Genomic DNA, 27816 nt, shown 5'->3' on the forward strand with positions numbered 1-27816 from the left:
CGGTCTCTTTCGGTACAGGTAGGCTGCTGCCATCATTACAGTGGCTCGATTTTCTTCTCTTTTTGTATATTCTAATAAATGCCTCCTTTGATTCATTATTAATAGGAATATCTTCAAAAAGCGTCACAACGTAAGGCAGTGAGGCTTCTAATCGGAGAATAGTTATTTTCTATCGTTTTCGTGGTGCGAGCCTGACCCTGGCGCATTACAGCTCTTTAAGGCAGAGCCACGTTACGGTCTCTTTCGGTACAGGTAGGCTGCTGCCATCATTACAGTGGCTCGATTGATTACTGCATCTCGGTGGTAGTGAGAACCTCGTAACAAGTGCTTTAGTGATATGTCCCCAGATTCGCAGGATATTGAGCCGAAGCTGGGATTTGAAGTTAGTTAGTACGCCATGTTCCAAATGTGTTCTAGGCAGTGTCTCAACCTCATCTGCGGAAAAAAATATGCATCGGTATAGACTGGGGGATTATTTTCTAGAGTGGTTACTCCTCGCCCCATAGTGTCGTAATTATAGGACACTGTGTTTCCATTCCTGGCAATTACTATAACAAATTATTGTTCACAGGTTTCGTATCCTATTGGTTTAGCAGAGGCACGCACTCGTGTCTACAACCCCAAGAACACATTTGTTGCTAAATTAAATCTCATTAGTGGTAAGGCGTGGTGTCTTGACGACAGGAAGTGGGATGAGTCAACACTAAGTTGGGAAGCAAAATATTTGTAGGCCACACGTTCGATCACGGAGCGGCAAACGTCATAGATTCATCCTTCCTAGTTTGATTATATGGATGCCTGCCAACACACCTTACTTTTTGAGGCAAAAAGGATGTTAGTTCAACTATTCACTACTCAAAATGTCTTCCCTTTCTTCTGTTGCAAGGTAATGAGGATAGTAAAGCCTGATTGTTTTCCTCCAAATGACTCTTATAGTCTTATCAAACGTTGGAAGGCATGAACATTTAAACTTGATTGTTTTAAACGACTTGCTGCCACATTCTCTGTGCCTTAAATGTTAGGTGTTACTGTTATAGAACAAATTGGTAATTATGTTTTCGTTTCACTTTGACTGTATTTAAATGGCACTACTTGCTTATTTGGCAATATTGTATTGTATTGTATTGTATTGTCCAGCCATTACTTAACACTTTCAATCCCTGAACTGATCAGCGGTGTTTACTGAAGTGGTGGTCTTTAGTGGAACAGTGCAATAGGTCTCGGAGCATTTGAGTTAGAGCTTTTACATTTGTTTATGGCTTTTTTTCTTTGTAATTCTTTAGCATTGCCTACAGGAAACAAAAATGCTAAAGATTTACAAAAAAAACCCATAAACAATTCTAAAAGCACTAACTCTAATGCTGCGAGACCTATTGCATTTCCAATGCTTGTTTGTATTGTTTACATTGTGTAGGGATACAGTAATGAGGATGAGTTACCTATGAGAACTTCCTGTTTACTGTTCTGTAAACTGTTCTAACTTTCTGCAATTTTTATGATAGTGATATAACCATTCACCAGCGGTGTCTGTAGCCAGACTTAAACTGGGGTGGAGGGTGTGTGTGTGTGTGTGTATGTGTGTGTGTGTGCGTGCGTGCACACGCAAGGCCGACCCTAAATCGGTTCGACTGGGTCAGCTCCTTGGGCAGAAAGAAGATTAATGTTTGTTGTGGGGGTGGGGGGTTATTGCAGTGTGATGGCAGGAGGTGTGAGGAAGATGGAAAGAGGGTAGGGGGCTGACAATTATGGTGACGCACAGTAAGGGCTGATTACAAAGTCTTTAAGGGAAACCGATTGAGACCAAGTGGGGTGGACGAGCTGCTGTTTGCATGACATTAAGCCAGGCAGCTTCCAGCTGCTACCCTCGGAATATTGCTACGCACCAAATTCTGGCTGATGAGGGCTGAAAGCCAGAAACCGGTCCTTGGATGCTTGTTTCCAGTCCAGGGAGAATCTGACCTGGCAGTTCGGGCTGGACTGTTCCCATTGGGCGCAGGGTCAAGACTGATTTGCATATGGCTGGGTCCAAACGTGAATGGCATGGTAAGCAAAAAAATTATGGACTTAGGCCCAGAACTCTGTACTGGGGTGAATGTATGACATTGTTCTGCATTCTGTCCATCAATTGTTCTTTTTGCATTTGTCATCCCGAGTGCGACGGGTATGCCCAGACATGTGTCCCGTGCTCTCCATGCCACTGGAGTCAAGCTATCCTGGCTGATGAGGGCTGAAAGCCCGAAGCTGGTCCTAGGATGCTTGTTTCCAATCCAGGAAGGACCTGGCCTGCTAGTTCGGGCTGGACTGTTCCCATTGGGCACAGGGTCAAGACTGATTTGCATATGGCTGGGTACAAACTGGAATGGCATGGTGAGCACAAAAAAGATGGTTTAGGCCCAGATCTCTGTACCGGGGTGAATGTATGACATTGTTCTGCATTCTGTCCATCAATTGTTCTTTTTGCAACCCTCTATGGCCCTGTCTGTCTGTGTGTAAGTGTGTGTGTGCGTGTGTGTGTGTGTGTGTGTATATATAGACCTTTGGACCATGAGCAGAAGGCTCTCTTGTCTGCTGACAGCCCTCCTGTCAGGTCTTATTTTTATATCTCACTAAATCACATATCTGGATGCTTTTATGGCCCCAGTTTTCCTGTGTACTGAAGAATGGCACCCAGCCCATTTTGAGAGGGCAGTGAAACCTGATGACTAATATTTACAGACTGTGGCTGCCGGGAGACCTCTAGTGCTGTGTTACTGCTCATAAATACAGCGCGGATGCAGAATGGTACCCTGGAAATGTTTAGGGGATCCTTGGAGTAAAGGAACACATATAGGGTATGGTCATTTTATTCCCTTAGTATGCAGAAGTGAATCGCGTTGAATTTCCATACAATAAAATTCCGCTTATCAGAGAAATAAAACAAGCATTGGGCAGGCTAATAGTTGCAGTGTTTCAATACCGTTATCCAACATTTTGGGGTCACAAATTCTTTTCACCAATGATGTTCCGCATCAGGAGAAAGAAACAAGCATTTTCAATGCAATAGGTCTCGCATTTGCGATCATTGAAACTATTTGCATTGTCAATGACCATGCATTTTATTTATGTGTTTTTAAAAGGAACACTTGTATAAAAGGCATTGTTATTTTTAATGCCAAGAGCTCAAACTCTTCCAAATGCGAGACCATTTAAATGGTGGCCACGCCCCTTTTCTTAGACGCCGCTTGCATAATCAGGTTACAGTGAGCAGAGTTTAAACAAAGGGACGCGGCCAACATTAAAGTCAAAGCACGTAAAGCGCTTTCACCGTGGTAATTGAATAATTAAATAGAAGCGACCGCTAAAGTGAAAGCAGACCGCGCCGTATATTAAATAATTAAACAAGTGTGGCCTCTATAAAGCGGACTGTGCTGTAATGTGACTATATTTATTAGTTTTAAAATAAAAGCAGTCGCTGGGGCGTAACATGGGTATCGGGTAAGCAAACCATACATGTAGTGACTGAATTGCACAATGTGAAACCAGAAAACTTGGGATTAATACCAGCATCCCCTCTTTAACAAATAGTGTGATCCTGGCCAATTGTTTTATTTCACTTTTCCTCCTTTTTCTCCATTAACAATTATGTGACTAGCTCGAAATACACGACTTCAGGATGTGTGTTGTCCAAAACCGGGAAACATCCTTTACAACACAACTTTTACCACGCAGTGCCTTTACGATACAACTTTTACAACGCAAACCATTACAACGCATTGCGCTGGGGGGCGCTCTAGGATAGGGAATAAGTTTAATTTACTATCCAACACCTTCCCTAGTGTCCATGGGGACTGCAGTTGGAATAGTAAATTAAACTATTCACTATCCAGCACCCCAAAGCGCTATGCGTTGTAACAGCATGCGTTGTAAAAACCACGTTGTAAAGGCATGCATGGTAAAAGCATGCGTTGTAATGTCATACATCCTCCAAAACCACCTCTTGTGTTTGATTTTTAATAAATTATAATGTTGTTCATGTGGAATTGGAACCCTGGCCACCCAAAGTGTGTACCTAACGACTGACGTGCCTCTTAGTTTACTACAGGCATTGTTGTCAGTGTGGGGGAAGAATAAATGTTTCTAAATTCATATTTATCCCTTTAAAAATACTTTTCAATGTACTGATATAATCTGATGTACTAAGGGGAAATGGTTCTACATATTCATGAAATGCACACTGTTTGAATTTTAAAGAGATTTTATCGAATTTGTACACTTTTGCTGCATGATGTCTTTGATAATGAAGGTGTTCCTAAAGATAAGTGGTGCAGGACTCCCTAGTTACTTCCTTTCTTTAATTGCAATGAACCTTTAAATATAGGCTTGACTGTTAAGTCAGCAACTGTTTAATGCTAGTGCTGAGTCAAGTGAACAGCAGCCTCTTGACCAGGGGGCTGCATGCAAAGGTCAGGAGGGCCGCATGTGGCCCCCGGGCCGTACTTTGAGTATCACTGCTCTGGAACAACTAAGCGGATGGTCTTGACCATGATGAGTTACTTGATGGCTGCCACTCTCTCCAGGAGACTGAAGAGTTTCTAAGTCACCAGAATGGCCACTGACAACGTAATCTGTTTCCATGGTGTCAGCAAGGATTTCTGGCCTCTCACTGAGAACCTAATACCAAACAGGATCCTAAGGGCCGGTGATAAGCCCGGATGTATGACGTTACAACGCACACTTTTACAACGCACACCTTTACAACGCATTTTTTACAACGCAACATCCATTACAACGCATTCCATTACAACGCATGCCATTAGAACGAAATTGTAAAAACTACATTTACAACGCATTCCATTACAACGCATAATACCTTTACAACGCATACCATTACAACGCATTACATTTTATTGCATGTTTGGTAAGTATTGGATAGTGTAGGGGTAAAAATTACTATTCTAACTCCAGGGGGTGCAACAGTAGGGTAAGTGTTGGATAGTGTAGGGGTAAAAATTACTATTCTAACTCCAGGGGGTGCAACAGTAGGGTAAATGTTGGATGGTAATGTTATGCGTTGTAATGGTATGCGTTGTAATGACTGAGTTTTAATGGCATGCGTTGTAGTGGTGTGCGTTGTAGTGTCATGCGTTGTAATGGTTGCGTTGTAAATGCATGCGTTGTAATGGATGTTGCGTTGTAAAAGTTTCGTTGTAATGGTAGTGCGTTGTAAAAGTTGCGTTGTAAAGGTTGTTTCCCGATAAGCCCAGGCAGTCTCTCTGACTTTGACTGATGCATCATAGAGAGCACTGATGGGGAAATCATTGGGGGGGGGGTAGCAGTTGACTTTCTGCAGATGCAGAAAGCTGTCACTTGTATCATAGACTTGATGAAGAGGACCAAGGAAGCTGTGTTCAGTCAAAAGGGCAGAGCCTTGTACTTGAAAGGCCATTTCCCCACCCTGAATGTGAAACACTTTGTGTGTTCCTGTTTGAAGGTGCTGAGAATGCCAGCCACTTAAATCAACCTCTTAATGGACGAACAGATAATTGCAATCAAGAGGTGGGCCAGCATCTAAATTCCAAGATATTGATTTGGAAAGATATCGTATGAATTTATTAAAATACATTAACTTAGCATGATTTATACGCGTAAAAATGCAATCACGAAATCAAGAACTGAAGGGTGATGTGTGAGATTATCTAACCAGGGGACAGCAGAAACTCCTTGTGGCTAGTGAGGCATGTTTTAACAGTGAGCCTGAGAATTTTGCCATCTGCAGTTTCTGAAGACTTTAAGTTCCTACATTAGATGAATTTGGGATCCCATTCTCATATGGATTGAAGGGAGGTTAATTTACCACTGACCCTTGTTCTACTCTGGGGGTCCTGGAGTCAACATGGGCTTTATCTTGTCACTTCATTGACTTCCAGACAGCCTTTGATTTGACCAACAGAACAAATTAAAACTTTGGGACCTTCCTCGGGGTGCTCTTTCCTTCTTGTTTGTGTTACACATCTCCAATTGGGCTCAGGTGGATCTTGAATGAACATTAAACAAATGCATTCCTGTGCCGAATGGTCTTTGGCAAGCATGTGTGTAAGCTTCAATTCTTTAGATTATAACTAACCCTGGGCATAGTTTGCAAAAGTAGCGCTACGCGTAGCTACGTGAAGTGCACTTCACACTACGCGAGCTACGCGTAGCACTACGCAAACTGCGTAGTGCAGTAGGGAAATGCTGTTTGCAATGATTGCACAGTGCCGGATGCTTTTCCACACTGTGCCAACATTGCAAACGGCATCTTGCACAGTGCAAGCGGTTGTTTTCTGCCGCTCGAGTAGATTTTTACTCGAGCGGCAGCTTTCTCAACGCGGACTGGTACTTTTTCATCGCCAGCGGTCGTGAGCATACGCGACCACTCGCAATGAGAAACCTGACCTCTCCGTGTTGAGAATTTCGCCGGGAGGTTTATTTTCCACGCTCGCGATCGGCAACTTGATGTTGCTGATCACGAACGAGGAAAAAGTCTTGCCGGGATGTCATTTTGCTCGCTGGCGGTTGCCAACTTGACGTTGAGGACCGCGAGCCAGCAAAAAATGCCAACTACGCTATGCGTTTTTGGACTGTGCTACGTGCAATTCGCATAGCACGTAGTTGCGCAAACTATGCCAGCGTAGCGTAGTTTTCTGCCCAGGCCTAATTAAAACTAGTAATGATGGATATCCCTTCCACCGTATTACAAGTGCACCATATCCAATAGCACTTGTAATTCTGTGGACATCATATCCATCACGTTTGTGATGGAGTAACCCATCAGCCAAACTCTAAATCAGGCCTTTATATCTGAAAGGTTCAGTTTCTTTGGGCTGGGCAGAGTTTTTTTTAAGTCGCTTCCAACACATTCATTGGCGGTTACCACTGAATTCTTGAATGCTGATCAAGAGTGTGGAGCCGTGTCAATATCTCCGCTGTTGGGTGCCTTTCTAGAGAAAAGATGGCCACTAGCTTCGTAAAGTGCTGACCTCAGTGCTTTAGATAAAAGGGTGCAATTATATCATCTTGAGAACCGGTGTGTAAAACATATTGTTTGCCAATGTTCCATCTCTCCCCAAGGCAGGCTGTAAGGACTGATTTCAAATTTATAAAATAGAATACAATTGATGGAGTGCACTTTGCAAGTTTTTATATCGTATTTTGATTTTCAAGGGTGGGAAAATGAAAACTTCTTTATATTGGTACAAATTGTCATCGATTGATATGGTTTGGCCATGGACCGCCTTCTGCAATACTTCTCCCAATAAATCTTGGAACAACTCTATGCTCCATATTGGATTGGAGCCCTTTCTTTTTCCATTAACTCCTAAAGAATTTGGGGTTGCTTATCAGAATATTAAGTAGGGCTGGACGGAATAATCACAGTTTCATTCTGCAGAATTCCACAAAGGGGTGGGCATATGGCCCTATTTACTTAATACAAAATGCACCTTTGCTTCCAAAAATGGCTGTGAGAAAGCATTATGCACTAAGAAATGAGCGCAATATGCAGGGCATATCCCTCTACATAAGTACGAAGGGGTGCCGAGGGATATCCATTCCAGTGCATACCGCTCAGCACCCTTACATTTTTGTGAGGGCACCAAGGGGTTTGCACTGCAGTGTATATCTACCAGTGCCCTTATGTACTTATGCAAGGCTACCAAGGGGTATGCAGTGCAGTGCATACCTCTCAGTGCTCTTATGTACTTATGTTAGGCTACGAAACGGTATGCACTGCAGTGCATACCTCTAGGGCCCTTATGTACTTTTGTAAGGCTACCAAGGGGTATGCAGAGCATTGCATACCTCTCAGTGTCCTTATGCACTTATGTAAGGCTACCACGGGGTATGCAGTGCAGTGCAGTGCATACCTCTCAGTGCCCTTATGTTCTTATGTAAGGCTACCAAGGGGTATGCAGAGCATTGCATACCTCTCAGTGCCCTTATGTACTTATGTAAGGCTACCAAGGGGTATGCAGAGCATTGCATACCTCTCAGTGCCCTTATGCACTTATGTAAGGCTACCACAGGGTATGCAGTGCAGTGCACACCTCTCAGTGCCCTTATGTACTTATGTAATGCTACCAAGGGGTATGCAGAGCATTGCATACCTCTTAGTGCCCTTATGTACTTATGTAAGGCTACCAAGGGGTATGCAGAGCATTGCATACCTCTCAGTGCCCTTATGCACTTATGTAAGGCTACCACAGGGTATGCAGTGCAGTGCATACCTCTCAGTGCCCTTATGTACTTATGTAAGGCTACCAAGGGGTATGCAGAGCATTGCATACCTCTCAGTGCCCTTATGCACTTATGTAAGGCTACCAAGGGGTATGCAGTGCAGTGCATACCTCTCAGTGCCCTTATGCACTTATGTAAGGCTACCAAGGGATATGCAGTGCAGTGCATACCTCTCAGTGTCCTTATGCACTTATGTAAGGCTACCAAAGGGTATGCAGAGCATTGCATACCTCTCAGTGCCCTTATGCACTTATGTAAGGCTACCAAGGGGTATGCAGTGCAGTGCATACCTCTCAGTGCCCTTATGCACTTATGTAAGGCTACCACAGGGTATGCAGTGCAGTGCATACCTCTCAATGCCCTTATGTACGTATGTAAGGCTACCAAGGGGTATGCAGTGCAGTGCATAACCCTTGGTGCCCTTACATAAGTATGTTTGGGCACCGAGGGTTATGAACTGCTGGGAAGTGGTTCAGTCAGGGCTTGAAGAGGAAGCAGTCCCTCAGCGGGGTAATGAAACTTGAGGGGTACGCCTGCAAAGTCCTTGGAGGGGACCCCCATCCTCTGGACCCAGTCACGTGCTGTTAGCCGCCACCTGTGCACAGAGCCGAAGGGGGCCCCCTGGAACTTGGGACCCCCCACACCGTGGAGCCTGCGGGGGCTTTTGTTATGCCACTGCAGTCCCCCAATGTTTAACCCCTTCAGTGCGGTGCACGTTCAGCGGATGTCACGTGCACTACCTCGGTAGTGCTGCGCACGTCCGCTGAACGTTCCGGCCCCGCCCGCGCAATAGAACGTTCCGCACCAGCGCGGAACGTTCGGCGCAGCGGAGGGGTTAAAAAACACTGCAGATTTAACTTTATCTGCAGTGGTTTTTAAACACAAAGGTACATCTCCCTCTTAGATTCCTGTTAAATTAAAAACCACTGCATATTAATCTCGCCTGTGGAGTGACAGAATTTAATCAGAATTCCCACGTTACAAGAGTAATGCGGAATCACCAAATTCCTCCAATTCCTCCTGTGGAATTAAAATTCCGCCCACCCCTAATAATAATCAGATGGTGCTGGGATCAAGCTTGCTCCTTTATTAGCTGTTATCAACCACATTATTTCTAGAGCACTGATAGAGGCTTCAGGCGATGACTTCAAATAAACCTTATCACTTAAGGGATCCACAGTTATAATTTCCTTGGGGAGCTGATCAGAAGCAGTCTTTGAATCCCTGTGCGTCACCCACATCACCATGGACCATCCTTCGGTGCAGGAAGCTGTCACAACTGAAACAGGGGCAGCTTCCCTCCAGCTTAAGCCTTTTACTAGCATTCAAACATTTGCATTCAAGGACAATCTAATAACAATCTGTGGAATAGGAAAAATGTGAATGGCATGTTTCTAAATAAAGTCCTCCATATATTGTACTATCTCTTCAGTGAGCTATAAACTAGAAGTGTTGCCTCCTTCCTGGTATGTTTTAACCTTGAAACATCTTTTCATTGACTGGATGATGGGGATATCCTCAAAAGTGATGCTGATGGTGTTGCCATGGGAACCACGAATAGCACATTGTAGAACTGAGTACTTTCACTTTAAAAGAGGTGGCTCTGGTGGGAGTCCATGCTGTTTACAATTGTTGATCCAATGAGTGCATCCCAAGGGCAGCCTCTGACCTTCTTCACGAGATCTTTTTTTGACTATGGTTGTGTATTTTGTGTTGAAGATGTGTGTTCGCCAGCCACAAACACAGAGCACAACAAACTTTACATTTTGATGCCAAGGGGCTAGGTTTCATGGGGCTTGATGGTGGCTGGAGCCGGGCTAAGCAGAAAGCAGCTTTGTGCCTTGTAACTAGGGCTCCTGGGTTTTCTTTGTTTTTTTCTTTACATTTCTATCTGTATTTATCCATATTTACTTTTTGGCCATTATATTTGTATTCATTCATATTTTTTTAGTGTTTTGTGAATAAATGAAGCAGTAACTCGCATCTATCCACATTTATTTAGCCAATAAATGTGACTCATACTTTGATCCCTGTCCAATTTTAGCACATTTAGCAGCCAAATAAAATAAAATATAGAGCCGTATGAAAATATTTGCATAATAGCACAAAAATATGTTAAGATATGCAGTTATTTAAGGAAATGTAATGTGTTTTTGGGCCCACATGCTCTCAATCTGCACAACTATTGGATGGGAATTCAAGAACAGCAACAAGGAGAGTCACTGAAAAGATGCAACATTTTCTATCTTTTTCCACTTTTAAAAATAAATACAGACTGGAAACACATTGTTTTCTGTCTGTATTTATCTGTAATGAGAGCCTTGCTTATGACTTTATGTCCAGACAAGGCAAGGGCGGTTTTACACTTGAAAAATCTGTGAAACTTCTATGGCTGTGGCGACTCTTCCCCAACTGTGGTGCTTGAAATTCTGCCTGTTGCATGAGTTTATAGTGACTTATTGACAAAGCTACTTTCATCCATAAACATGAGTATAAGGCCACACATTTCTCATTCATGCATGGCAGAGATTTATGGATGGGATAAATACATATATTACTATGTACTTCTCCACCATGACTGCGGTGGTCCTGATTTTGACCCGCGGTGGGCAGCCTGCCATCCATCAGGGTGGCGGTGGTCATCTCCACCACCACACATGCTGGACTCCCTCCCACCAAACCAGCCCCAGTGATCACTGAGCCTCCAGCAAAGCCACCACCATGGGCACCCCTCCTCTGAAAGTGTCTTTCTTTTCCACTGTTTTGTAGACGGCTGCATGCCAAACACTTCTGCTTTCGACAAATTTCCAAAATAATTCACAAAATTGGGGATTGTTTCTGAAAAACAAAAAGCGAATGACCACCCCTCTCTAGGAGTATCCTCCCAGGACTTGGGGAACTTTTTTTTTTTATCTGTCCTTGACTGCCAGGTTTTTCCTTGTGGTGATGGACCGACCAGAAAAATGATAGCAGACTGTCCGCTCTAAATAGGCCCGGCTATCTGATGTCCATACTCCTGCAAGAAGAACATTTGATGGATGGAATGCTGAATGTTGTCAATCACTCTCCCCAGTCAGAGATCTGGGCCTAAATCCATCTTTTTTTTGCTCACCATGCCATTCCAGTTTGGCCCTTGCCATATTCAAACCAGTCTTGACCCTGTTCCCCATGTGAACAGTCCAACCCGAACCACCAGGTCAGGTCCTCCCTGGACCGGAAACCAGCATGCATCAATTGTTGTTTTTGCGTTTGTCACCTCAAGTGGGACGGGTCTGCCCAGACGTGGGTCCTGTGCTCACCATGCTACTGATGTCAGGCTATCCTGGCTGATGAGGGGTGATACAAAAGGGGGTGGTGATGGACGGAGCATCTAAACCAATCAAACACTCACACCCAGTCAAAAGATCTGGGTTTGATCCATCACCGTTCTTTAGCCCACTCGGCCACCCCAGTTCAGACATGGCTATATGCAAATCAGTCTGACCCTGTGCCTCATGGGAACAGTCCAGCCTGAACTGCCAAGCCATGCCTTCCCTGGACCGGAAACAAGCTTCCGAGGACCGGTTTCTGGCATTCCAGCCGTCTTCAGCCCGGCTTGCTTGCATCCAGTGGCAAAGTGAGCAAGGGACTCACGTCTGAGCATACCCTGCCATACTTATGGCGGCCAAAGCGGTACAAAAGGGGGTGGTGATGGACGGAGCATCTGAACCAATCAAACACTCACATCCAGTCAAAAGATCTGGGTTTGATCCATCACTGTTCTTTAGCCCAATCTGCCACCCCAGTTCAGACATGGCTATATGCAAATCAGTCTGACCCTGTGCCTCATGGGAACAGTCCAGACCGAACTGCCAAGCCATGCCTTCCCTGGACCGGAAACAAGCTTCCGAGGACCGGTTTCTGGCATTCCAGCCGTCTTCAGCCCGGATGAGGGGTGATGCCCCGAAACCGGTCCTAGGAGGCTTCTGTGCGGTTCAGGGAGGACCTAGTCTGGCAGTTCGGGCTGGACTGTTCCCATGGGACACAGGGTCGAGACTGATTTGCATATGGCTGGGTCAAAACTGGGGTATCGGTGAGCAAACAAGAAAATTATGGATTTAAATCCAGATCTCTGTACTGGGGGTCAGTGTTTGACATTGTTCAGCATTCCGTTCATCCATTGTTCTTTTTGCATTTGCTACCCTGAGTGGGAAGGGTATGCCCGGAGGTGGGTCCCGTGCTCTCCATGCCACTGGAGTCAAGCTATCCTGGCTGATGAGGGGTGAAACCCTGAAACCGGTCCTAGGATGCTTGATTCCGGTCCAGGGAGTACCTGGCTTGGCAGTTCGGGATGGACTGTTCCCATTGGGTGCAGGGTCAAGGCTGATTTGTATATGGCCGGCTCCAAAATAGAATTGCATGGGGAGCAAAAGAAGGATGGATTTAGGGCGAGTGTTTGACATTGCTCAGTAAGTTTTCAGATGTCGGAGCCAGCGGGGTGCTGCTGCTGGAAACTGACTGTATGACGACTCAGAATATGACCGAGGGTATGGCGAGCAGGGTACCACCCCGCACATTTGTAACCGAGTGTCAGGCCCTCCAAACTCAAAAGCCCTATGCTTTGTCTTTCAGGCATCCTCGTTCAAAAAGTGATGCAGATTTAAATAAATTCAACAAAAAGCAGTCCTGTGTTGCAGAAGTGTCAGGGATCAACATGCGAAAAAGAATAACGAGGTCTGCAGAAGCAACTGTGTTCACTTCAGTGGAAAAACACCCTGGAGGCCAAATGATATATAATAGCTCTTAGAAGTGTAGTAACCCATGAGAAATGATTAATAGCTACAAAATTAAACCAAGAATGCATCCACGGACAACATAATAATACATTTTAATTGGAATTGCGGCTGCTGTACTATTTTTCCCATTCTTAAGATAAATATTTAAAATTCTTGTTTTTTTTTCTCAGCAATTAATACCTTTTCTGTGAATGTATTTTACTAAGAAGCCTGCAGGGTTATCCCCCGACCTAGGGGGCTCATTTATGAGGCCGCGCGCCACTTTTACGCCGCCGGTGCATCACTTTTTGTGACGCACCAGTGGCGTAAAAAATGCGCCTTGTTGCGCCATATTTACAAAGTGACTCATCTAGGTAGATGCGTCACTTTGTAAACCCCTGCGCCACATTATACCTGCGCCAGGTATAATGTATGCAAGGGGGGCGTATTGACGCAAGAAAGGGTCATAGAAGTGACGCAGTGAAATCTATGAGATTTCACTGCGTCACTTCTAGGACGCCGTTGCGTCAAAATCTTGCGCCTGCCTCACAGCAGGCGTAAGACTGACGCAGGCCCTTTCACATGGGGCTTGCCCCATGTGAAAGGACGCATTTTTAGAGTTGCGTCACTTTTGTGACACACTCCAGCAATGCGTCACTTTTGCGCTTACAGATACGTCAGAAATACTGACGTATCTGTAACTCCTTGCGCAATGATGCGTCATATTGTAAATATAACGCATCATTGGGGTCGCAAGGAGGGAGCAATGAAAAGTGATGCATTGCTGTTTTCTCGCAGCGATGCGTCACTTTTCATAAATGAGGCCCCTAGGTACTCTCTATGTGTAGCACTCAAGATCTCTCTGTTAATCGCTCACCGCTGACATCTGTTGCTATCAGCAGGCCGCACATTCAAATCCCAGGAAAGTAAGCTCCGCCCTCCATCTCTTCTTACGTCGGTAGGTTGAACACTATTAAAGCGAGCGGCAGCAGCATTTATTTATAGCACTTAGAAATGTCAGAAGTGCAGAATAAAGCGCTATTTAGAAACATTTTGTCATGAGACATAGGAACAGTGTTTTATTGAAAAATGCTTTTTCCCCAGGTGTGTCCTTGTAAGAAAATGTCACATTTTCTGTAATTTTACCAAACCATCCTTTCCACCAGGGGGTTCCTTTGTTGTCTTTCGAGTCCTCCTAAATGTCACTTTATAAAAAAAATCTTTTAAATTGTATCTGCCAACATCTGGAGCATCTGTAACGTGTCGTTATTCTTTTTCACATACGGTGGCCCCAATTGAACCCAATATTTGAGGAAATCTCTTTTTTTCTCAATCCAATCAGATATAAGAGAAAAACTGACCTCGTTTATTCAGGGGGTCAATCCGGGGCCCCCGGAATTCTGCAGGTTCTGCAAATACCACAAGCTAAGGGGCAGTCTGACTGCCCATCATCCACCTATGCTGCTGATGTCAGCAGAAATATATTTTCAGTTCCTTGGGGACGTTTTTGACATTTGTCTTTGTCTGGTTCCTTTCTTCTGGTGTGTTTTTTTATTTTATTCCGGTTTGTGAAAGAAAATTAATTATACGACAAGAATGGGCAGGAGGGAAGGGTAATAAACTCCAAAGAGAGTTAATGAAATAGAAAATAGACAGAACAGCCCAGTAACCATAATTAATGTGCCAGTCCTTTAGGTGTGACAGGCGAGCTGGTGAACACATTATAATATTTAGAAAGGTAATGAAAATGCGAAATATTTTAATACCCATTATCAAAACCAGCCTGCCCTAAAAGAAGCTAAGACTTGAGGCCTGTAATAAATAAAAACATTAAGGGCCTCATTACGATGGCGGTCGGACGCGTGTGCCGGACACAGGACCGCCGGACAAGGAGTCGGCGGTCCCGCTTCCCAAATTAGGATGCGCTCGCCTTCACGACGGTCGGAAAGTGCGTATTTTCTATTGCGGCTTGTGCTGCGGGCTGCAGTACAAGCCGCAAGGGGAAAAATACACTTTTTAAACATCCATGTGTGTGTGGTAGGCATTATGCGGTGCCTGCCACACGGTGCATGAATGTTTGGGGGGCACGACGGGTGCCCCCAGAACTCATAGCAGAGGCCGTGGGGGGACAGGGCCCTGCTAGGGGCCCACAAACTCCTTATCCGACAGCCTTTCTATGGCGGTCGGGCCGCCAAAGAGAGGCTGTCTGAAATGGACATCGTAATCCCTACGGCGGTGCTTGAACAGGCATTGTAGGGAAATCCTTTCCGACGAACGTTCGTAAAGGCTCCTTGAGCCGGTCGGAATCGTCGGTCAGTCCCTCCGCACGCTGCCTCAGACCGCCACGCATCATAATACGACGGTCAGACCGTGGCACTAGATGTCGGTCGGACCGCAACCGACAGGTCGTCAGTTGCTGTCCGACCGACATCATAATGAAGACCTAAGTAGCAACTACAGAACAAAAACACGTCTATTACCAATTAAAGCAAAGTCACATTTTTGGGGGGGGGGCTGAATGATGTAATGATCTCTGCTGATCACACCCAATCAAGCAGATTCACCCTATCAAAGACAGGTCCAGATCTAGCTAAGTTGGCCATTAGGTCTGGCCTAGAGAGAGTGTTACCTGTCTGTAGTAATGAGACACAAGTTAAGCTCCCCTCATCCACTGATTTTTAGCCAGAGCAGCCTTTGGGTGAATTGTCATTCATGATTTATATGAACTTTGCTTGTGCACATCTTTGGGAAATATCTGTGGTGGAGCAGTGACATCAGGGCAAGGAGAGCTTTCCCAGCAATGCATGGGCAGTGAGGGGTCCATGCATTGCAAGGTATTGTGTACTGATAGTATGTATGACGTTACAACGCATGCTTTTACCACGCATGCTTTTACAACGCGGTTTTTACAACGCATACCATTACAACGCATAGTGCTTTGGGGCGCTGGATAGTGAATAGTTTAATTTACTATTCCAACTCCAGTCCCCGTGGATAGTAGGGAAGGTGTTGGACTGTAAATGAAACCTATTCCCTATCCTAGAGCGCCCCCCAGCGCAATGCGTTGTAATGGTTTGCGTTGTAAAAGTTGTGTCGTAAAGGCACTGCGTGGTAAAAGTTGCGTTGTAAAGAATGTTTCCCGTACTGATACCATGCATGCAAATGGGGTTGCAAATGGCTTTCTCCACCTTCTGTAGGGAGTTTGAGCATTATGTGCTATTTGAAATGAGGCAGGAGTTGTGGCCGGAAGTGAGATGCGTGAGGAGAATTGTGGCAGCCTGAGCAGGAGTGCGTCAGGGGACTGAGTGCATGCTGGGATGGGAGAGAGGATGAGGTAGTATTCCAAGAGTGTCGGTCCATACAGACAGGGCTTTAAGTGGGATGAAAAAACTGGGGGCGTTTCTCAAAGGGGAGTGGCCAATGTAATTAAGGGCGTGGCTTAAAAACACGTATGCTAAAAATCTGTCCTTAGCATAGTGCGCCGCCCTACTTGTATATTGTTATTTATGTCAATGGATCCATATATATGATACAACAAGTAATATCATACCTACAAGAAGGCAGGACTATTGGCTTTGTCAATGGTTGTTAGTTGTATAAGATAAATAAGCAGCAACTATGGCTTGCATATATTATTGAAAAAGCTTCCGCTTAAAGCCCTGGTGACACCAGGACAATGTTGCTGCTCCTGAGTTTAAAAAAAGAGAAGGGAAATCCAGAGAGAAAATGACTCTTTAAAGGATTTCTCTTCCCCTACAACACTCACCTGGCATGACGTCATGCCGTAACTTCTCCACTAGTGAGAAGTGAGCGGTGTGAGCAGCGCACATGATGCGCCTGCGGTCACTGCAGTCGGAAAAAAACAGACCGCCTGAGCCAGGGCATAAAACAGAGCCCGATAGAGACCCGTTTCGAGCCCCCCTTTAAAAAAACTGCCGGAGCTCAGACCCGGTGAGACCCGGCCCACTTAAAGCCCTACATACAGAACATGTTCATTGACCACTGGAATTTAGGTGGACGCCGTTGTACAGTCTGAAGCGCCAAAAGTCTGAGTATTAGTGTGAGGTGTCTGGGAATGCTGAACAGGACGTTGAGATGACACGGGCTCCCCGCGCACATGCCCTCCATGGACATTCTGTGTGAAGAAGACATGGTGAGGCCAGAGACGCCGCTGAGGCCCTGCTATAGGGCTATCATGGCCGCTGGTAGCATTTGCCTCACTCTAATACCGAGGGCCACCCGGGCTGTACCTGTCAGTATCGCTGCCTCCCAAGCTTAGGGGCTACCTGGGTAATAAATGGCTGCCATTGTGGAGTGGAGCACTTCTCCCCTTCATCTGCAGCCTCAACTTCCCTGCAAATCATCTACTTAAAACCATTTGTTCTCCGAACAGCGTATCGCGGCCGTGCACATAGCACGGCCTGCATAGGTCTAGTCTTTCTGCGCTCCATAGTGGTGGTGAATCTGTCGGTCCAAATGCCAATATCATCCCTGACCCATTTTGGGGAAGTGTTTTTGTTTTTTCTGAGCAGACCTTCCTTTTCTGGAGGGGCGGAGGGGTGGAAGGGGGGTGTGCCAGTCATGTTGAGCCTGCGGCGCCCAACAGTTTCACTTTTGCAGCTGCCCGTGGCCCCGTAGGGGGCCACCTAAAAGGGCGGCCCTTTAGTGCCATTTGGGCACAAACGCCACCCCTACTGGTCTAAGGGTTGGACTCAGGGAAGGAGTCCTTCGCTTTGGTGCGCTAGACGCGTCAGTTCCGGCGCACAGAGGTCGGTGGAGGGTACTTATACCTCCCCCCACCTCTCTGGCGTCCTCTTTGTGCCAGACACTCCTCAGGGCAGGTTCCTGGAAAAACCCAACGGCGGCCCTTTAGTCCTTCGAGCGGTTGGGGGCATGACCAACCGGGGGTTTGCCTTGCTATGCTCCGCCCTGAAAAGGGCGTGAGTAATAAAGGACCAACGGGTCACGTGATCCGGAGGAGGATCACCCAAAAGGTGTAGCACTGATTGGGTTCCCCACAGTGGTTGGTTCATCAGGCGGGCGGGGCAGCATAGGTTGGTACAGCTGCCTGCCCTTGGATCGTCCGTAAGATAACCCACCTTAATGTCTACTTTTGTATGGAATAAACCTGCAGCAATGTTTTCCCATAACAAAAGTTGTCTTGTGTATTTATTTATTCATGCATGCTCAGATTGTGGGTGGGGACGTTGCCAATGTTGGCACTATTTGACTGGAGATGCAGGCGGGGCTTCTAGGACTGAAGGAAGTCCTCACCCTCCCTCCACATCCACAGAGGGGTACTTTATCTAGACTGATGGATGGCAGCTGTGGTGGCGTGGGGTGGTGCGGAGTGTCATAGTCATGTTGAGCCCGGCGACAGCCCAAAGTTTCCCCTTCATTGACTAGAGGTGAAGCCCGGGTTACTAGGACTGAATGGAGTCCACAGCTGCAGAGGGGTAGTTTATATAGATGGTTGTATGTCAATAAAACGCGGGCTTTTACCCCGCGTGCCATTACAACGCGGACTTTACAACGCAAGCCGTTACCACGACTTGCGCTGTAGGGTGCTGGATTTAGGAATAGTAAGATTTATTATTCCAACTCCAGCCTACGTACAGTAGGGAAGGTGTTGGAATAGTAAATCTACTATTCCTTAGCCTAGAGTGCCCTCCAGCGCAAGTCGTGGTAACGACTTGCGTTGTAAAGCCCGCGTTGTAATGGTAGTGCGGTGTAAAAACCGCGTGGTAACGGATGTTCCCCATACAGATTGGTTGGAGAGGTGGACGGTGATTGTGTTGGCGTGTGGTGGTGTGCAGTGGGTGCTTGGAAGCGAGAAAAAGGATTTGCCCACATTTTTAAGTGAACATCTTGGAAGAAGTATCAGTAGGTCTGGGTGAAGCTATGGTAGAGGCCGAGTGTAAGAGACAAAATATTGTGTCTAATTTAGGTTGGCTTTAGCTAGCATGACTAGGCCTCATTAGGGTGCAGCTGCAGCATTTAAAAGGGAGCTTGTTTATTTGTGCATGAGCCTTGCATGTTCATGTTTTTATTCTGTTTCAGAAAAACATTTAAGTCCAGCTGCAGTTTATGGTGTCTTTCTCTCAACTTCTAAATGTAAGTTACTTCCCCAGTCAAGGAAGAAAACTTTCCAAGATTCAAGGTTATGTCCACTGTTATTAAATGTGTAGAAGCAGCTTATTGTGTGAAGTTTCAAATTAATTTTTATTCTGCTGTGCACCCACAACGTGTGGACCTATTGTCCAATAAAAATCACATGGAAGTAGATGTTAATAAAATTAATAGTTTGATTGTTGGGCATGGTTTATATATATATATACAATAAATATATACAATACATAACATTTCAGTACTGCCGATTTATGTAATATGCTATAAAAATTGTGTTCTATCTTTGTCTAAAACATTATAATAGATGTGTTATTTGAGGAAAAGTCAATACTTTTATGCATTTTACTTTAAGCTTTAGGTGAGTGAAGTTTAGAGCTGAGATGCAGCCAGACTTAGCTTTGGGCTTTGATAGAGACAGACCTTATGTCAGTCTGCTTGATACATAGAGAGGGCTAGTTTATGCCTTTTCTTATGATTCGTTTATGCTAATTCCCTTGATTGATTAACTAACCTTTTTGGCTTTCTGTAATCAATATTTTGATATTTGAATAAATTAACAGAACTGAGGTTAGTTTCTCAAGCCCTTTCCTTAATGTTATTGGCTAAATATATGGTAACAGGATTCTCCCTTTCCCGAGACTTGACCCCATAAAAATGAATTGTACTCATAGAACAACAAAACCATGGGATAGTGCTTGGCACTCCTAAAATCCAGCTCTCTGCAAGCAAAGTTCTAGTAGAAACAAGATTACAAATTGATTACAAATCTCAGTCACAAAGGCCTGGGAAATGCCAGTTTATTCTTGGATTCAAGTTTGACCTAAGTTCAGATATAGATTTGCACACCCGGCACTTAGGCCTCCAGGCTATTGAGATGAGTGTGGCAGGTGATTGGCCACCATCCATAGCATAGGCTTGACAGGACAAGGTGTACTCTAAGGCCATCTTTACTAGTTGTCCAGACCAGTACCCCAAGGCGAAAGATACTACTCCGAGCAACTGCAAGTTTTCTAGTGCCTCCAAGACAAGAATTGTCAGCCCCACACACTCTTGACCCGAGAATTCCAGACCTGGGGGCAGATTTACAGGCCCCTTACGACACAGTGGCATTGTAAGTTGCGACATACTTACAACTTGATGCATTTGGGGAGATGCGTCACGTCGTAAAGCCCTGCGCCACATTATACCTACGTCAGGTATAATGTATACAGGGTGAGCGTTCCATCGCAAGAAAGCCTCGTTAACCTGTTGCAGAGAAATCTACAAGACTTCAGAGTCACTTTTACGACGCCGATGCGTCAAAACCGTACGCCTGCTTGAAGCAGGTATAAGGAGTAACGCAGCATTTTAGGAATAGGCCGCCCCTGAGCATTGCTGGAGTTGCGTCGCACTTTTTTTTCTGTCCCAGCCTTAGCCGCCCCGTGGCGGCTGTAAGAGCTGGGGGTGCTGGCAATCCATTCCAATTTTGCCACCTTGCGCGGCCGCAGGTAAGAACAAGGGAGGCTGCCGCCCCCAAAACTCATGCCGGCCGGAGTGGACTGCCCCCACAAACCCCGCTTGCAACACCACTGGTTGCAGGTGCTTTCATTCAAATACAGAGGTTAAATAAGTCTTCTGACAAATTGCTCCTTTTGTGTTTTTAACATGGGGGTTACTTTTTCTTCCTCTAACTCAAGGTGAGGGACATTTGAAACGTGAACCAAGTGACAATCTTGAAGGGGTAGAAGGAGCTTGAAAGGATAGGCTATAGGATGCCAAATGTTTCTTCACACATTCAAATTTAAGTACATCAACAGTAAAGAAAGTAAAAATGAGGCATGTTGTTTTTTTTGTAATTCTGAAGTGTGATGCCAACAAAAATGTTAACAATATCAAAGCATATCTGACACTTTACTTACTTGATTAGCATTTAATAAACATATGCTAAAACTCGATTTCCAAAAGTTATCGTTTCATCTTATATGTTGAACACTGTACGGCTTATTTACGAGCCCAGTGTGCCGCGGGAACGTAACTTTTTATGACAATTCCGGCGGCACACTAGGCTTATCCATACCCTGCGTGGCTTTTCATGGCCTGGTAGATATAGTGTGAGGCAATGTAGCGCAAGTCGCTGCGTTGCCTCACATTTCAATGGTGAGGCCGCCCTTGAGAGTTACCCTGGATGTTCCCACATAACACGCATGGCTTTTGACAAATTCCCAGATTTACAACATGATGTGAACCTGGGGATGCATCGAAAACCTACGCCTTTGTTGTTTTGTTGGGCTGTGTTTGTGAAGGAAGGCGTCTCTTCCCCCACGAAAACAACAACCTGCTGTCTACGCAGACACCCTTGCACCATGATGCAAGGGGGCCTGCGTTGATGCATTGATTATGGAAATATACTCTACCTGGGGGCCACCAAGGCAGTCACCAGGCGCCTCCAAATGGTTCAGAACGCCGCGGCGCGTCTACTCTGCGGCTGCAAAAGATACGAACCTATTGCAGAGCGTCTTAGAGACATTCACTGACTCAGAGGGGAGAGCCGTGTGAAGTTTAAAGCCCTAAGCTATATGTACAAAATTAAAGCAGGCACGGCGCCAAGATATCTGAAATCACTGGTCAAGACATACTCCCCAACACGCACACTGCGGTCGTCCACCCAAGAACTTTTCTGTGTGCCTAAGGTCAGACTCTCAAGGATTGGCGGGAGGTCCTTCGCCTCTATGGGTCCCAGGCTTTGGAACTCCCTCCCTCTGGACATCCGCGCTGAAAGCTGCTATGGCCGTTTTCGGAAAGCAATTAAAACCTGGCTGTTTAATCAATAATCTATGATCCAGTGTTTGTGGCTCTTGTCTCCGTTAGCGCGGGGAAACCCTTTTTTGTGGTAGCTGCCGTGCTCTATAAACTGAAAAAATCAATAAATAAATAAAATAAATGCATGGCAGCCATTTGTGCACCATCACTGTGAAAGAGTACAGGAATGCGCCGAAGCTCATAGATACAACACATTCCTTCCTTTTTCTTTTGACGTAGGGCGGCGCAGCAAGAAAGCTTGCGGAGCTGACCTATGTCAAATATGAGTAAATAAGGCCCTAATAATACTGCTTGTCTTATGCAAATTTTGTGGCCATTTCAAGTGTCCATTTCAATCGAAAAGTGCTCTTTGTAAATGGCAGTGACCGGCCACGCCATGCTTTAGTCATATATACTGCACATATCGCTCCCTTCCACTCACCTATCGAATTAGCATGCTTATCTGTAGCACTTGTTCTGTGTAATGCTTGGATGTTTCACTATGCTTTCAGTGACAACTTCGATTACATCACCTTCACTATTAAAATAGTCCTAGCCCCACTGCTTACAGCAGCATGGGGGAAACAGATTAAGCTCCCCTAACCTGGAGTTAAAGGCCCTCTACCCTCCCACCATTCTCTGCCCCCGCCTCCACAGCCCAAGGACTAAAAAGAGCCAGATGTACGACTGTTTTTAGCGGTCGCAAAAGGAAATTCGGGCTGTAGCATGTACAAACCCTATTTTCGAGTGTATCCTATTACTGAATCGCAAAATAGAGTTTGCAAGTCGCTATTAGGAAGCGGAGTGCGAAGGGCAAGTCGCAGAGGGATGTCAAGTCGCGAAACAATCTCAGTTACCACCAATTTCAAATTGGTAGTAAGCCCGTCGCAGATAGGAAATGGGTCCCAATGGGGCCCCTTGCCCTTTGAGTTTGGCAGCGGAAATATTTTTTCTGCCCTTAAGAAATAAAAAGAAAACTTATTTTTTCTTTAAAACGCAACCTGTTTTCCTTTCAGTAAAACGTGTTGCATTTCATAAAAACAAAAATGCTGTATTTAAAAAGCAGTCACAGACATGGCAGTCTGCTGTTCCCAGCAGGCCACTATCCCTGTGATTGTAGGCCATTCCCGATGTATCGCAAATTGCTACCTGTTTCACGAATATTGATGAGGCGGGTCATTTGCGACCACATAGGGAAGCGCTAAATGTGTCTGAAGACAGATTAGTACATTCCTTTTCGCGAGTCGCAAAAAATCGCAATATGCAACCTGCTAAACGGAATGGCGTCCATCTGGCCCAAAGCCCCGGCGCCATTTCCCACCTGCTGCAAGTAGGAGGTTAATGTGGGTGGATTGGGCCCACTATTACCTCCAGAAGGGTAAAAATATTTGGAACTAAACATTGTTATTCCAGGTCCAGGTGTTATTCCCCATTGCAGAGGAAATAACTCATAATCACCTTTTACTTGTTTATTCCGGCCCCAGTATCCTCCCAGAAGTTCACAGTGGACTCCTACCGAGGGCCCAAGTGCCTCTGGCATAGTTTTACACTCTGTTCCCCACTCTACTGTGTGGATGGATGTGTCTAGAAGGGAAGGGACAGTGGAAGCACTAGAGTGTGAATTAAATTATAGGGGGCAAGGCTTAATAGCTACAGCAGGAGCGAAATAGCACAATTTTGGTCACTACACAATTATATAAAGAACGCCTGTAAACAGTAAACAACTCAGAACAAGAACACACTTATTGAATTTAACTCCTTCGGTGCTCGTGACGAGCCCGACTCGTCATGAGTCACAGTGGAGCAGTACTCATGATGAGCTGGGCTTGTCATAACGGCTACGCGCCGCCCACGCACAATTGATTCCTCGCCTGTGCGGGTGAATTAATCAGTGGGCGGGGTCGTGATGAGCCCAGATCATCATGAGCACAGCTCCACTGTGACTCATGACGAGCTGGACTCGTCACGAGCACCGCGGTGCCGCAGACCCCCCTGACCGCCTGCACAGTGGGGGAGTTACCCCCGCAGCGAAGGGGTTAAACACCCCTTGCCACGGGGGAGAAACGACTAGGCAACACCAGAGACAGCCTCGCATGTCTTTTCCTATCTTTTTAGGTACTGATGGTTTTTATTCATCTGCCATTTGTTCGCGAAGCTAAGTTTTACTTTATTTTTAATCTCTTCATCGTCATACCCTTATTATTGCTACTATTTCAGGATTTACAACTAACAAATTTGTGTTATTTGCTGTCAATTGCACACAACTTAAACAATGGCACCCTTCCGCATACCTTTCCCGCTAATGCTAATTCCAATTTTTTTTTTAGATTTACTTTTAATTATTTTATTTTAGTGTACTTCAGTTTCTTATATGTCATATTTGTTTTGGCCCCTGAATTTTACCATTCATACCAGTGCTTCCAAAACGTTTTTGAAACCCGTACATGGACCGTTTTTAGGTCGAGCCTAGACAGTGCATGCACTGTCCAGATAACCTGTAGTAGGGTGAAAGGACTTGAAAAGGATTTATGTCTGCTTGCTGCCTTCCCATTGGTTCAATCCATCAGTCGCTCTTCTTTGCTGCTTGCTAAATGGTTAATGCAAAAATAACAGTTGATGGACAGAATGCAGAACAATGTCATACATTCACCACAGTACAGAGATCTGGGCCTAAATCCATCGTTTTTTTGCACTCCACACCACCCCAGTTCAGACATGGCCATATGCAAATCAGCCTTGACCCTGTGCCACAAGGGAACAGTCCAGCCCGAACTGCCAAGCCATGTCTTTCCTGGACCGGAATCAAGCATCCTCCGGTTTCTGGCTATTTGCCGTCTTCAGTCAGCATAGCTCGACTCCAGTGATGTGGAGAGCATGGGACTCACGTCTGAGCATACCCATCCCACTCGGGGTGACAAATGCAAAAATAACAGTTGATGGACAGAATGCAGAACAATGTCATACACTTACCTCAGCAAAGAGATCTGGGCCTAAATCCATCGTTTTTTTGCACTCCACACCACCCCAGTTCAGACATGGCCATATGCAAATCAGCCTTGACCCTGTGCATCATGGGAACAGTCCAGCCCGAACTGCCAAGCCATGTCTTTCCTGGACCGGAATCAAGCATCCTAGGACCGGTTTCTGGCTATCAGCCGTCTTCAGCCAGGATAGCTCGACTCCAGTGGTGTGGAGAGCATGGGACTCACGTCTAAGCATACCCATCCCACTCGGGTGACAAATGCAAAAATAACACAGGGCACAGGGTCATGGCTGCACTTTGGGAAGAGGCACTACTATCACCCTTGTCTTGAAGGAAGAGGTCTCTGACTATCTGGAACTAGAGACTGTTAAAAACCTTGTTAAGAAATACTCTCAGTTCATCAACTTTCCCATATATGTATGGAGCAGCAAGACTGAGACCGTGGAGGAGCCTATTGACGAAGAGGAGGAAGCTAAAGACAAAGAAGATACTGACGAAGAAGCTGCAGTTGAAGAGGAAGATGAGGAAAAGAAGCCGAAAACAAAAAAGGTTGAGAAGACTATCTGGGATGGGGAACTCATGAATGATATCAAACCAATTTGGCAACGACCAGCTAAGGAAGTAGAAGAAGACGTATATACAACCTTCTACAAATCATTTTCAAAGGAAAGCGATGACCCTATGGGCCACATCCACTTCACTGCGGAAGGAGAGGTCACCTTCAAATCAATCCTTTTTATTCCCAGTGTTGCCCCTCGTGGCCTCTTTGATGAATATGGCTCTAAAAAAAGTGACTTCATTAAGCTGTATGTCCGCAGAGTATTCATTACTGATGACTTCCACGATATGATGCCAAAGTACCTTAATTTCATCAAAGGCGTGGTGGATTCAGATGACCTGCCTCTAAAAGTCTCTCGCGAAACTTTGCAGCAGCACAAACTGCTTAAGGTCTTTAGAAAGAAGCTGGTGCGTAAAACTCTAGACATGATCAAAAAGATTGCTGAAGACAAATACAACAAGAAGTTCTGGAAAGAGTTTGGTACTAATGTGAAGCTGGGTGTGATTGAGGACCACTCCAACCGAACCCGTCTAGCCAAATTGCTACGATTCCAATCTTCACATTGTAGTGAACTCACTAGTCTGGAGCAGTATGTAGAGCGCATGAAGGAAAAACAGGACAAAATCTATTTCATGGCTGGAACCAGCAGGAAGGAGGCGGAATCTTCTCCCTTCGTTGAACGCCTTCTGAAGAAGGGTTATGAAGTCATCTTTCTAATTGAGCCTGTTGACGAATACTGCATCCAGGCCCTACCAGAGTTTGATGGAAAGCGATTCCAGAATGTTGTGAAGGAAGGTATAAAGTTTGATGAAAGTGAGAAAACCAAAGAGGCACATGAAGCTTTAGAGAAGGAGTATGAACTCCTTCTTAACTGGATGAAGGATAAGGCTCTTAAAGACAAGATTGAAAAAGCCATCCTTTCTCAGCGCTTAACTGACTCTCCCTGTGCTCTTGTGGCAAGTCAATACGGATGGTTTGGAAATATGGAACGCATCTTGAAAGCACAGGCCTATCAGACTGGGAAGGACGGGCCCGATTCACAGAACTAACTTAAGACAAGATCCTAAACTTACTACTTATGGTATTCACAGAAGTTAGGATTTTGTCTTAAGTTTGTCTTAAGACAAACTTAAGACCGACTTAAGACAGACTTAAGACAAGTCTGTCTTATGTCTGTCTTAAGTTGGTCTTAAGTCTGTCTTAAGTTTGTCTTAAGACAAACTTAAGACAAAATCCTAACTTCTGTGAACACCATAAGTATCAAGTTTAGGATTTTGTCTTAAGTTAGTTTTGTGAATCGGGCCCGGAATATCCACAAATTACTATGCTAGCCAGAAGAAGACCTTAGAAGTGAATTCCAGACATCCTCTAATCAAGGATATTCTCAGGCGCGTCAAGGAAAATGAAGATGACCAGACTGTGTCAGACCTTGCTGTGGTCCTTTTTGAAACTGCAACAATAAGATCTGGCTATCAGTTGCAAGACACCAAAGAATACGGAGATCGAATTGAAAGAATGCTTCGGCTCAGCTTAAACATAGACCTTGATGCAAAGGTTGAGGAGGAGCCTGAAGAGGAGCCAGCAGATGATAGAGAACCAGATGATGATGATGAAGAAGAAGAATTGGACATGGAAGCAGAAGGCGATGAGCGGACAGACTCCAAACCAGACAAAGATGCACAGGAATCCACAGATGTGAAGGATGAATTGTAAATGCTGAACTCTCCGTTGGAATTTTGAGTGTCTTGGTGGGAGGGGGCAGGGGTCTATGGATACGGTTTCACTGTAAAATGTTGGGGTGGGGAATGATTTTTCGAGTTTTTTTTTTAAACATTCCACTAGAATGTAAATTTGAACTATTTATGACTGCAAATCCTTTTAATGGTGCACTGCCGTTATGTTTCTTACTCACTGACATATTTGAGTATGTGTTTTAAAAGGTTTCTCGGGTGACTGTACTAGGGCCTGGTCTCGAATGGTGCCTGCGCTAGATGGCTGATCATAACACGTCCTTACAATGACTAACACACAGTGCCTTTTTAGGTCAAGCTAGATATACGTATAGCGGTATAGGCTTACAAGTCTTAAAACATCCTTATTTCCGACCCAGGGCTTCCAGCTGCGCACAATCCAAAACCTTCTTCACAAAAGTGTCAACAACACAGGAATGTTACTGAGGTGGGATGCCAGCAGTGTTAACATCTTGTGCCAAAAATACCTCAGACGCAAATCAGGCACATGTGCATTAAAAACATTTTCAGGTTTTGATAAACAATATACGCTGAAGAAAAAGTAAACTAAACATGTGGCCGTTGTGAGTCTTCAATCGTCACACAACACGCGTCATTGGAATATTATCA

The 27816-nt window shown here is 45.2% G+C and overlaps 1 pseudogene; it reads left to right on the forward strand.

Annotated features, from left to right (window-relative positions):
- Positions 1–3463: 3463 nt before the first annotated feature.
- LOC144790704 (endoplasmin pseudogene) lies at positions 3464–27249 on the forward strand (annotated as a pseudogene).
- Positions 27250–27816: the final 567 nt, after the last annotated feature.

The sequence above is a fragment of the Lissotriton helveticus genome, chromosome 11 (genome assembly GCF_964261635.1).
Source record: "Lissotriton helveticus chromosome 11, aLisHel1.1, whole genome shotgun sequence".
NCBI lineage: Eukaryota > Metazoa > Chordata > Amphibia > Caudata > Salamandridae > Lissotriton > Lissotriton helveticus.